Here is a 13,500-nt window from a genome sequence, read left to right on the forward strand (position 1 = left end):
GACAGAGCTTCAGTTGGAGAAGATGAGAACAGTGATGGAGATGATGGTGGTGCCGGCAGCACAACAATATGCCTGTACTTAACACCACTGAACTGCGAACTGAAAAATAGTTAAAATGGTAAATTTCATTGTGTACATTTCACTGTGATAAAAATATTTTTTAAAAAAGAAGGCACTGTCCTCTGTGCAGGGGAATCCGGTAGAGCTGTTCCTTATCTGGACCGCATGGCGAATGCACGTGATGAAAGAGCACAGGACTCAATACTCACATGAGAAAATGGGCACAAAGGGAATCAGGAAACCGGCCCTTACTGGGTGGTGGGGTCAATGTCAATTTCGTGGTTGTGAGATTTTTCTAAGATATTATTGAGGAAAAACAGGTCAGATTAGCTGGGCCACCTCTGCATTATCTCTAACAAATAATGTGAATCCACAAGTACATTTTTTAAAGGGTTAAAGAATAAAAGGGGTGACCCAGATTTGGTTTCCTTGCCCCAGAGATTCTGGCCCAGCAAGTCCAGCTGGGGTCGGGCTGAGTATAAGGAATTGCTGCGGGGTACTGGGAGTCAGTGGGGTTGAGGGCCACCATCCAGACCAGCAATCTCCACAGCTACGTTCTCATCCCATCACGGGCTTTCCACAGCCTTTAATAAAGCTGCTGTGTCTCAGCCACTTCTAAGGCGATCACTCGGGTGAACAGCTCCTTCACTGTACCACCTGGTTTCTTAAAGGAGCTTCCAAACCTTTTAACCATCTCACAAACACAACATGGGCAGCACAGTCCTCCCACAGTGACCCTCTGCTTCATTAACCACATCGACCAAGTGACAAGCATGAACCTGTTGTGCCATTGCAGGAATGCTGGGCCAGGGTCCTGTCAACAGAGCAGATTCACTCCTCGGTATCTTGGTTGGGTCCTGGGCACAGTGCCCAGAAGTGATGCTACCCAGGGACAAGGATGAAGGAAGGGTGCATTGTCGTTTGTAGCACGTGCCTTTTAATCATCAATAGATCACAACTGCACAAACGACATTTATGCTCTGGTCAGGAAGGATAAACAATTTTTCTCTGTGTACTCAGCAGAGTGGTACTTAAAATTAAGGTAAAACTAATACCTTGTCTTCATACGCTCTCTCCTTCCAGAGATGGCTCCAATTTACCTGTCAACTTGACTGGGTGATGGAAAAAGTAATGCTGGTGAGTGAAATCAACACACCCCCATTTTTAGGGGGTTAACTGAAGATGAGAGACGAAGTGTCCCTCATCAAATGTCTGACACTTTACGCAGTGGTGCACTCAGGGAGGTTCTAATTGTTCATCTTAGACTGTATCATTAGGGTAATAATTTGGGCTGTCATAAAGAATGTTTCAGTGTCTGAACCCAGTAAAATCTTGCTCCTTGTGTTCCATGATGTGGGCCAGGAAGCCACCAAAGCTTGTCCTCTCCACACAGTGAATCAGGGCTCCAGAGCTCCTCTGGCTTGTGGATTCAGCTGACAATGAGCACAGACCAAAGGGGTAGAGGTTAGACAGACGAGTGCTTTCAGGAAGGCCTGAGAGCAGCCCCTCACAGATGTCCTTGCCTCTGGCCAGACCTGACTCACATGGTGAGAGAGGCTCAGAAACGCAGAACAGCACAAACTCCTTGCATCTTGGCACATAGGCCAGCACACTCACACTCTTGTTTCTGTACCTGTGCAGCCAGCCAACTCAGTCTCCTTCTTCATAGAGAACAATAAAATAAAAGTACCTCAAGCAAATCCGCAGAGCACTTCAAAGTACTAAGAAAAAAGAAAACCCTCTCCATGTATTTCTAAAGAAGGCTACTTGATGTCCAGATCCATATTCTTTCTTCCTTTTCTTCTTCTCCAAAGAAGACAACATATCATTCTGAACCACAAGATGGAGCAGGTCTATGGCCAGCTGTCCTCCCAATGAGGACAACCACTATCTCAGACAGAATAGTAACTGCGGACTCCAGAGAGAGAGCAGCAGTGGGAAGACGGGGGATAGAAGTGAGAACCTGACAAGTGACCAGCACAGTGGTGAGCTGATTAATCTTGAAGACAGTGAATCTGAGCACTGCTTTGTGAGCAGAAAGGGAATGACTCAGAAGGGACTGGACCAGGGGCCTGTGGGAGCCAGAGTGGGGGCTGCCCTGGACCCTTCCCTCTTATCTCCTGGACTAGCTCTAAAGCCATGGCCTGGGCATAAGCCCCTCAAATGCTGAGGAAAAACCCATCTCTGGTGAGGACCTGGGAAATTGGGGCCCTGGACTCTAAAATATTGGGGTGAATTCTGCTAATGTTTTTTTTTTTCTTTTTTACTTGCCAGTTTGCTCTGAAAACCATCCTGTTATATGAAGCTTCAACACAGCTCATGGTGGGAGAGGAGTCTAAGGTTCTGAGAGAACCAGAGCGTCTAGCAGAAGGATCTGGAAGGTGGCTGAGATGCAGGGGGAGAGGAGTTGTGGGTGAGCTGGGCCCGCACAGAGCACACCCCGGAGGCCAGCACAGGCTCTGCGCACGCTGGTGCTGAGGTCACCTCCAGAGCTGCCCAGACAGAAGTGAGGTCTGAACTTCATATGCTCCACAGCCTGACACAGTGCGCTCTCACCTTTGCCACTCAGTGGTGGGAAGACAGACTGTGGAGCCCGTCCAGGAGGGGCAGCACATCCATCACCAGCCTCATGTGAAGTCTGGAAGGAGAGAGGAACTGCATGTGAACAAGCACAGGGTCAAGGGCAAGAGGCCAGGGCTGTAGACCCCAGCCTGCAGACCCACCACAATCTGCACTTTAATTCCAAGTAAAAGCTCATTTTTGCAAATAGCACAGCATTTCTGTAATAGTAAGAATTGTAGATTTGACTTACAAGAAACAAACTAACTCAAATTTCATTAGAGATTTCAATGTTGGTTTGTCACATGATGGATGTTAGCTGAACCCAATGTGGTAATCATTTCACAATGTATGTAAATCAAACCACAGAACTGTCTGCCTTAAACTTATACAGTGGTGTATATCAATTATTTCTCAATAAAGCTGGGAAAAATAAACAGTGCCTTAATAAATGGGGACAAAGTGGTTATAGATGTAGTGGAATGCAAACACCATAACTAAAGAAAACAAATCAGGATACACACGTAATAAATAGTATCATCTTGACCTGGAGGCATTCTCAGTAGTTGAGCATTGATCTATGAACCAGGAGGTCATGCATCGGGTCCCTGTCAGGGCACATGCCCTGGCTGTGGGATCCATCCCCAGTAGGGGGCTTTTAGGATGAAGATGATCAATGATTCTTTCTCTTCGATATTATTATCTCTCTCCCACCCTCTTCCTTCCTCTCTGAAGTCAATACAACATATATTAAAATAAATAAATAGTATCACCTAAAAAAGGTTTTTGGATATATAAATTTACAAAAGACCAAAGGAAATAAATTTGAAATGTTCACAATGGTTAACCTTGGATAGTGGAAAGAAGTTTTTTCTTTTACTTTATACTATTCTTTTTTAATTCCTACGATGATCCTGTATTCTTCTTTTTTTTTTTTTTTAAACATATTTTATTGATATTTTACAGAGAGGAAGGGAGAGGGATAGAGAGCTAGAAACATCGATGAGAGAGAAACATCGATCAGCTGCCTCCTGCACACCCCCCACTGGGGACGTGCCCGCAACCCAGGTACATGCCCTTGACCGGAATCGAACCCGGGACCCCTCAGTCCGCAGGCCGACGCTCTATCCACTGAGCCAAACCGGTTTTGGCAATCCTGTATTATTCTTATGAGAAAAAAACTAAAAATAACATTTAAGGAACTCTTTATAGTGTAAATGCATTTCGTATCCATGTTCAGTGACCATCCACTTAACTTTGAGAAACTTAAAAATGCTTTGGGTTGTGAAATATCCTTTAAAATGCATTCTTGCACTCTACCAGCTCCTGAATGAGAACACTGGGCTTTGGAGATGCTGGGTCTGCTTGGAAAAAATAATGGGGCAGGGGCTGGGGGTGGTGCAGGGCTGGGGACAGGGCATGGCAGGGGCTGGGGGCAGGGTAGGGCTGGGGAGGGGTAGGGCTGGGTGCAGGGTAGGGCTGGGGGCAGGGCAGGTACCTTGAAGAGAGGCTCCTAGGCAGGATGCCTCAGGTCCACAGCTCAGGCTGTATTTGAAGAATTCCACATTGGAAGGCTGATGTCCTCAGTAAATGTTCAGACTTGGTAAACTTTAGACATGAGCCATAGCAAATTTTCTTCTAAAACCGTTTTTGCCATTCTTACTGCAAAATCATTAAATAATGCTATCTAGACCATAAGAGGAGCATTTTTATACATAAAAGATTTTTAAAGGATTAAGATATCCTAAGTCACAGCTCTATGGTTCTAACCTCAACTGGCTCTACAGAGGCCCACAGGAAAAGTGGAAGGAGCACTGGCCCTGGGTTCTCATTTGATCTCTGCTACTAATTCGCTTTGTGGTCTTAGGGATTTCACTTCACCTTTCTGGGTCTCCTAGCTACATCGATGGAATGAGGGTAAAATTAGACCTCTTAAGGTTTCTACAAAGTCTTAAAAAACTCATTGTAGGTTCAGATTTCTACAATCTTCCTAAATATCTCAGCAACAATAAACTTTTCCTTGGATTAACTTTTGTGGTAGCAACACTTCACAAAAATAAAAACACATTTTTATAATACTATTCATTTCAAAAATATACAATCTCTATAAAACTTACCCTATTACATTTTGGTAGATACCATTAAACATTTCTTAGTAACTGTCGTATAACCCAAAATAGTAAAATTAGCATTATCTCTTCAAAGCATCAATTGCATATTGTTTGCATTGGTATGAAAAGGTTGTTTTATAGGCTCAGAAAATACAGATGTGTTGAGCACTAAATGTCACTTTTAATAAAATTCAACCAGTAACTTCCTAGGTATGAAAATCTTCAGCTGAACTCAATTAATTTTCTTTGGGAAAAATCAACTCTTGTAAACATGAAATGAAAATATGGTTGTATCTTCAGCCTTAAAAGTTGAAAAACATAATAGATGTGATTTAACTCACTCAAATGGTTTGTGAAGCTGAAATACTTCCATGTGGGGTCTGCTCCATCCTGACATTAGCTTAGTGCAAGGACTGAGAGCCACATGTCACCTATTCTCTCCAGTGAGGAAGGGAGCTGTGTGTGAATTATTCCTGCCACTAAGCCCAGTGGACAGCCAGCCTGCTAGGCACCAAGGATGCCAGCCTCAGCCCACAGGGGGAGAACTGCTGCCATCTCTCTCAGAATAGTTCCAAACTCAGCCTGAGAAGGACAGCCCTACCAGCCAAGACACAGTCAGGCCACTGCTGGGCTCTCAGTAAAGACTGACGATTGTCTTTCGCTCTTATTTCTTCTGAAACAAAACCACCCACCCCCCCACCCAACCAAAATTTAATAATCATCCTTGCACTCAAGTCATTGCTGAATAAACACCAAGTGGTATATGGGTTCACGTGGGGAAGACACACATTCCCAGGGCCTGGAATCAGCTCTGCCCCTGCCCATTCCCTTCCCTCAGTTCTCCTCTCCACCCTCCCCTGCTCACCACACCCCATCCCCAATGCACACAGATACACACACACACCCTGTTTGACCAGGTAGTTAACTCTCTGGGGACTACAGATCCATCTTGTCCCCTGGCTTGAGACACAAGCCCTGGAGAAGCAGGACCCCTCACTCACTGCCTGACTTAATAGACTCGGGGCCCTGCTGGGGTCTGGCTGGAACTCTGTCCCCAGCTGCCTCCTGTCAGCACAGCAGCCACCACTCATCCAGGTCCAGGGAGCACCTGCAGCCTATACTGGAATGACAGGGGACCAGCTGGGCACAGGGAAGGAGCCCACACTGGGGCTCCTGGTCCCTCACTGGGGCTCTTGGTCCCAGGTGGCGACTTGATGGAGCCTCTCCAGTCTCCTGCTTTCTCCCAGGACCCACAGGCTCACCAAGTCTCACCCTTCCAGAAAGTGACTCCTTGGCTGCCCCCAGAGCAAGGGACAGGGAAAACCCAATCCTCCAAGTGTTTTAAATACGTGACAAGCCCAAGTTCACCCTTTGAATGAACCCTTCAAGCCCACCACAGCCACCACCACCTGGGACACTCCAAGTCCTGCCCCTGGGAGGTGCCAGATAGGCTGGAACCAGTACCCAGTTGCTTGGCGTGCAGGGAGTGGGGAGGGTCGACAGGGCTTTTAGGTAGGAGGCTCTGGGCAGTTGAGAGGGAGGGCACTCACCTTGGTGACACTGAGGAAGGTGGTCTGGCCCAGGACTCCCCCACACCAGCTTCAGCTCCAGCTCCTCCCTCACATTAGCAAGTGTATCCAGCCCACAGGCAGGAGAGGAGCATCTGCAGGATGGTGGCCTGGACCCCAGGCAGATGCACTTGGTCTGGCGGTGGGGGTGGCATCCACACCAGCTGGCCTTGGCCTCCAATGGCTCCTCCGCCCGCGGGACCCTGGTGGACCGGGGCGAGGCAGCAGCGCGAGCCAGGAAGCCCAGGGGGTCCTGTAACTCGCGGTGCCCCCAGGCTTGTCGCCTCACCCACATGGATGCCTGTGGCCAAATCAGCCAGGCTGGCCAGCCAGGCGAGTTTGACGCTGCAGCGCCACCTTGTGGTGCTTCTGCGCAGTACCAGGAGGCCACCCTGGCTCCCTGCAGCCAGGCCTCCTTAGCTTAACCTTAGTGTGGGTTAATTCATCCACCCAGCATTGTTTACTGACAGTCTGTCCCCTGCAGAATAACTTCAACACAGGACACTTCTGCATTTTGATCAAGTCAGTGGCGAGTGCCGGAATTTTTCATCAGGTCACTGGTTTGCGCATCATCGTGTACAATATCTGAGCTTTTCACTTTTAACTTATTTTATTAAATGCTGTATATTAAAGAAGGAAATAATTTTTATAGATGTTATAAAGGAGGGTATGTCATATTATCTGTATACCAGGTGTCAGCAATTTATAGTGAGTGGGTGAAATCTGGCCTATTGCCTGTTTATATATGTCTCATGAGGTAAGAATAATTTTTATTCACTTTGTAAAAGTTAGAAAACTATATTTTTAATACATAAACATAATATGAAATGAACATTTTTGAGTCCATAATTAATGTTGGGTGTCTATAAACAATGTTTGCCTGGAAGGCAGACATGTACATTCATTTACATATTGACTTTGGCTACTTTCATGTTACAATGGCAGAGTTGGCTAATTATGACCGAGATGGTATTGTCTACAGAGCCCAAACGATTTACTACCAAATGCTTTACACAGGAAGTTTGGGGACCCTTGTCCTACACAGAGTACTTGAAGGCCATGTGCGTTATTATTAGCACTCTATTTGGATTTCAAATGTGTCATATTGTACATTTTAAAATCAACAGAATATGCCTGGCTGGTGTTGCTCAGTGGTTGAGCATCAATTAATGAACCAGGAAGTCACGGTCTGCTCTGAAACCCAGTCATATGCCAGGGTTGCAGGCTCGATCCCCAGTGTGAGGTGTGCAGGAGGCAGTCGATCAAAGATTCTCTCTCATCATTGATGTTTCTCTCTATCTCGCTTCCTTCCTCTCTGAGGTAAAAAAACGTATTTTAAAAATAATAATAAATAAATAAAATAAAAAAAATATGGTAAATATTCACCAGTAAAGGAATACATAAATAGTTTGGAAATACTTATATAAATAAATATTACAGGGCAGTTAAAATCAATAAAGAACTATGTGTCTCAAAGGAGATAGATTTAAAAAATCATGATAATATAAACAAAAACGTTCCAGAATGTTACACAAAATATACCTGTATATAAATACAGAAAGATGAACTAACACTACATGTGGTTGATTGCTATATATCTGTAATAATAAGAGTATAATATATAATTAGACCGAACACCCTTCCAGACCACCTTCAGGATAAAGCCAGGGCTGCAAGGGAAGCCTGGGTCACGGGTGCCTGAGAGCAGCCAGCGGGGAAGCCCAGGTCCCTGGTCCCAGAAGGAAGCTGGTGCTGGCAGCTAGGGAAAGAAAGGCCTACTCTTGCATGAATTTCATGTATCAGGCCTCTAGTATATGTAATAAATGATTAAATACCTAAATTAGAAGAATGATTAGAAAATTTATAATCCTATCTAATAAAGAGGGAATATGCTAATTGACCACCACTCCATCACAAAGATGGTTGCACCCACAGCTGAGGCCAAGTTCCCATAAGGAGAGTTAATGAGCAATCAGCAGGGACCTGAGGCTATGCACTCCCCAGCACCCATGGGGCTTGACAGGGGACCACAGGCCATGTCCCCCACACGGCAGGGCTTGACAGGGGACTTCAGGTCCTTCCCCCCACCCTGGTACCAGGCTGAGGGACCTCAGACCGCACCCCCCGCCTGGGTGGGCTTGACAGGGGACCTCAGGCCACACCCCCTGCCCCAGACCTCAGGCTGCAGCCACCTACCTGGGTGGGATTGACAGGGGACCTCAGGCCATGACCCCCAACCAGTGGGGCTTGACGGGGGACCTCAAGGTGCACCCCCAGTGCTGTGTCAGGGGAACTCAGGCTGTGCTCCCATCCAGCGGGGCTTGAGGGGGGACCTGAGGCTGCTGGCCCCTGCTGGTAGGGCTTGATGGGGGATCTGAGGCTTTGCCCCTGTGCCTCCCCCCCTCCAGCGGGGCTTGTCAGGGGATCTCAGGCCATTCCCCCCACCCAGCAGGACTTGACAAGGAATCTCAGGCCATGACAGAGGACCTCAAGGCATGCCCCCCCCCCCCAGTCTGGGTTGGGAGACTTCAGGCCATGCCCCCCATCCTGGCACCGGGCCAGGGGACCTGCGGCTACAACAATGCCTGGCAGGGATTGACAAGGGTGGGACTGGCTGGGTCTGAATCTGCCCAAATGGGGGTGGGGTGCTGGCCAGGTCTGGGTCTCATGCAATTTTGAGATGCATGTGGGTGGGCGGGGACTTGACTCTGGGTCCCATCGTGAGCCCCAGACTCTGACAGGAGGAAGGTTTTCATATACATTTTACTAATTTTCTTTCATCTTGGATACTTCTATTATAGAGAAAGGGCAAATAGCAATATTAAATTATTTTCTCAAATTAATCTCCTTTTATTGTGCACAAATTACATGCACCGGGTCACTAGTGTAAATATAAAGAAAGAAATTCTGCTGAAAAATGATACAAACTATTACTGTATTATATTATTTCTTTATTATTGTTTTTTTGTTTCTTTATTTTATTAATCCTCACCTGAAGATATGTTTATTGATTTTACAAGGAGAGAAAGAGAGAGAGAGGGGGGCAGAGGGAGAGAGTGAAATATGTATGTGAGAAAGAAACATTGATTGCTGCCTTCTGTATGTGCCATGACTGGGGATTGAACTAGTAACCTAGGTATGTGCCTGACTGGGAATCGAACCTGCACCTTTTTGGTGTATGGGACGATGCTCCAACCAACTGAGCTATTTAGCCCTAGTGTTTCTTTATTTCTTAAAAACTGAAAATATAAAGAAAGAGGGCAAGATATGGTCACTATTTATTCTACACTGTTTAGTCTACACTGTTTATTGTACATCTATTAAATGTTTTCTGTACTATAAATATAACTTGTCATAAAAATGGAAAGCAATGTGGCTATAGAAATATTTATTTTTATTTGTTGACAAGAGAAATGTGAATGGTGTAAATGCAGTTCAAATCTGTAGTTACCACCAAAAAATAAATAAAATTGATGGTAATTATTGGATTCTGATAACTTATCAGAGAATCACTAAATTATGACTAGCTTATCCAAAAGAAATAGAAAAAAACAGCCAATAGCTTTTATAGAATACAAAATAGATATATTAGTACTTCTGCTGCAACAGGGAACTGTTCGAAGACCAATGTGAGACATTGAAACCAAATAAAAACTGAGTTTCCTTATAAAAACTTGATTGTTCCCAATAATTACCGATCACAAGATAGTTGCTGCTCATTATTTACATATGGCTAATGAAATTCCAGTAACTAGCTTTCAGATTAGCTTTCCAGTGCTTGATAATTTACCTTATTTGTTTCAGGGAATTTGAGGTTTGACCATTCTGCCTCGTTTCACAAAGTGCATTGGGTCTCATTACATTGCCCTTTTCCCATTTCTTCTGAAGCTTAGAATGAGGCCAAAAGACTAAAGTAGCATCCTGGATATTTGGTTACCATGCCACACAGGGGTGTGCTTTAGGGATAAATCTCCAATCAATTATGTTTCGGGCTATTTTTATATGGCCTCTGCTGAGTCTTCTCCCAGGAACTCTTCACATTTCGCCATTCTTGGAAAAAGGTATCCTCGATGCCTCAAAGTGATCATTTCCCCATTGTACTAATTCTAGGAATAACCATACCGAGCCTTATCTGCAAACAATATTGTCGGTCTTGGGAGGTAACATGGATAAGATGTACAAGTTGGACATCTTATCTTTTGGCAAAGAAAGCTTCTTAAAGCTTAGCCTTGGTTACTCCAATCGTGCACATTCCTCTTTTACCACATGCAGTGGACTGTAAATGACCTCAAAGCAACTTTCTAAATATAGTATTTGAACAGACTTCTCAGTACCTGGTTAAGAAGGATTGCTAGGAAGAACACTTACAAAGAAAACAAAAGCAACTAAATTTTAGTGAGGTTTGTGAGCTACCATGTGAAACAAAAATGTTATATTAGGGAAATTATTTTTAATATCACATTATTTCAAGGAAAAATTTAAAAAGTTACATTAATAACTTCTTGTGAGAAGATGTTAACTTAACTGTCTTCTACCTGGTAACGAGGAAAATTTGGGCAAGTACAGCTTGAAAAGTATGAGATCATGGAGAACCACCTTTAATTCTGCTTCTTATAGGTAAGTGAACGACTCAGAAGTTTTTCATTCTAAATAGTGTGAAAGCTCTGTTTTGAAAGGTGGAGTCTGATGACCAAAAAAATTAACTCTGGCTGGGTTGGTGTAGTTCAGTGGTTGAGCATCGACCTATGAACCAGGAGGTCACAGTTCGATTCCCAGTCAGGGCACATGCCTGTGTTGTGGGTTCTGTCCGTAGTGTGGGGCGTGTTGGAACATCTGATCCAAGATTCTGTCTCATCATTGATGTTTCTGTCTTCTGCTCCCTTCCCTTCCTCTCTGAAATCAATAAAAATATATTTTAAAAAATGTAATTCTGAAGGAAGATGATGTTTTTTCTGGTTGAACACAGAATATTGGCATTTGAATAATGAGGATTTAATATTTATTTCCTTTTATTTCTTTGTTTACTTGTTTTATAGCAAAAAATCAGGTAGCCCGACCATGAACCATTCAGATATTTTATTATTTATTTATACCACTTTAATATTTTATTTGAATTCTTAAAATTTATTTTCAATGTGTATGTGTATATATGATTGTACATAAATATTACTGCTCTATTATGCTAGTAAAGGGGGAACGTTGTTATTATTGATAAGGATCATGTACATTAAACTACAACTTTATATTTGGAAACTTTAAGCCTACAAACTCATTAAAAGAATAGTATGAGAAATTATATCCTCTGCTTAGATTCAGTAATTGTCATTTTATAATATTTGCTTGCTTCTCTGTCCTTGGCCCATCTTTCTCTCTTTCTCTTTCTCTCTGTCTCTCCCTCCCCCTGCCCCACAGACATACTTACTTCTCCTTTGAATAATTTGAAAGCAAGTTGCAGACATCATGACACTATTTCTAAGTTCTTCACCATAAATATTGAAAGTGTAAAGAAATTCTTCCTTTAACTATAACACCATTATCACAAGAAAGAAATTTTAGAAGTCTGGCATTATAAAATATCTGCCTATAATTATATTACCCAGTTGTCCCTGTAATGACGTACTTTATTAGTAAAGATCCAATGGAAATGTACTCACTAGATTAGGTTTTTATATCTATTTAGGCTCTTTTAATCTAAAATGTGGTGTTATTTTCCCTCTATGACACTGACTTTTTTAGGAATTCAAGAACATACTCCATTATGTATTTGTTATTATTCATTTCTCTTCACTAATTATTTCAATGTAGCAAGGTTAATTCTCAAATCATAACTATCATCCTTGCATAAAATATTATTGAAACTTTATTTCCATGGAGCTCTCCTTTACGTATGTCTTCGCATGTACATATTTTTGTGTATGTGTTGTAAAGTAATTTATTTTTTTCTTTTAAACAAAAGTATCTGTTGGCTATGCTGCTTTATTAGGTTATTTGTGGGTTCCACTGATTTTTGGATCATGAGGCTGAACTAAGATGACTTAATTGGGCTAAATATATTCTTTTGCACCTCTGCCCTTTATCTTGCGGTGGGGCACTCAAGAGAAAGTTCATTTATAAATAAATAAATAAATAAGCTATATTTCCTCTGCACATTTAACATGCTGAGTACATTTGCAACTTTAATCTGTACTTATCTTTATTCATACAAAACTGTAACTATATCTGACATTTCTTCTTAAAAGTTTTTCTTTCTTGCTACAATGTCCAAAGGAAATTTCTATTATAAAAATAGCCCTGTGGTTTCAGCGGCTGTATTTCTGTGAAATAAGCTGAGCTTCCTTTCACCAGATACTGCCAGGGGTGAAGTCTGGCATTATAAAATATCTGCCTGTAATTAATTAGCAGTAAGGCTTTTGTGAGTAGAGAACACTTCCTAGTATCTAGTGATAAAAGTGAACTTCAGAATGTGTATATATTTCTAAAAAAGAAACATTTAAAAGTAATCGCTGAATTCCCACTCAGTACTGGGGAATCTTTGGTCCTAGCACAGGCCTAGGTACCTTCTGGGAGGGAGATCCAGCACTGAAAAGGTCGGTTCTAGAAATGTCTGTAAAACATACATTTGGCAAATGAATGAACAAGAAGCAAAGAAGCATTGATAGAGAAGATGTTCCACTCTGCTGATTTACAGTTTGCTTTCAAAAGGAGATGTGAAGCTTCCTGCTGTTTTTTAGTTTCTTTGGATTTTTAAAAGGCAGGACCTTCGAAGTCTAATGGGTGAAAGTCAAGAAAGTGCTGGGTTCAGAACCATGTGCAGTGGATGTATTGGGGGACCTCAGACCAGTCACTTCATCTCCCTGAACCAGATTCAATCTACAAAATAACTGATGTGTGGGGTTCTTTTATTAATTTTATTTTATTGTTTAAAGTATTACAAATAGTAGTACATATGTCTCCTTTTTTTAGCTAATTTGGCTTTTCCTGAGCCTCACCTACTGCCCCTCCCCCGCGAGTGTCTTGGGTCCATTGGTTATGCTCATATGCATGCATACAAGTCCTCTGGTTGATCTCTTACCTCCTCCCCCCTATCCCCTCCCCAACCTTCCTGCCTTAATTTGACAGTCTGTTTGATGCTTCTCTGCCTCTGTATCTATTTTTTTTGTTCATCAGGTTATACTGTTCTTTATTATCCATAAACAAGTGAG

General features: G+C 43.0%; 1 long non-coding RNA gene across 1 annotated transcript in view; it reads left to right on the top strand.

The window, feature by feature from the left end:
- The first annotated feature begins 10,658 nt into the window (after positions 1-10,658).
- Positions 10,659-13,500, top strand: part of LOC308256370 — a 36,449-nt gene continuing 33,607 nt past the window's right edge. Inside the window, exon 1 of the long non-coding RNA XR_013961448.1 lies at positions 10,659-10,915. This is a non-coding gene — a long non-coding RNA (uncharacterized lncRNA). The remainder of the gene's footprint in view (positions 10,916-13,500) is intronic.

The sequence above is a fragment of the Plecotus auritus genome (assembly GCF_963455305.1).
Source record: "Plecotus auritus genome assembly, chromosome: 8".
Classification (NCBI taxonomy): domain Eukaryota; kingdom Metazoa; phylum Chordata; class Mammalia; order Chiroptera; family Vespertilionidae; genus Plecotus; species Plecotus auritus.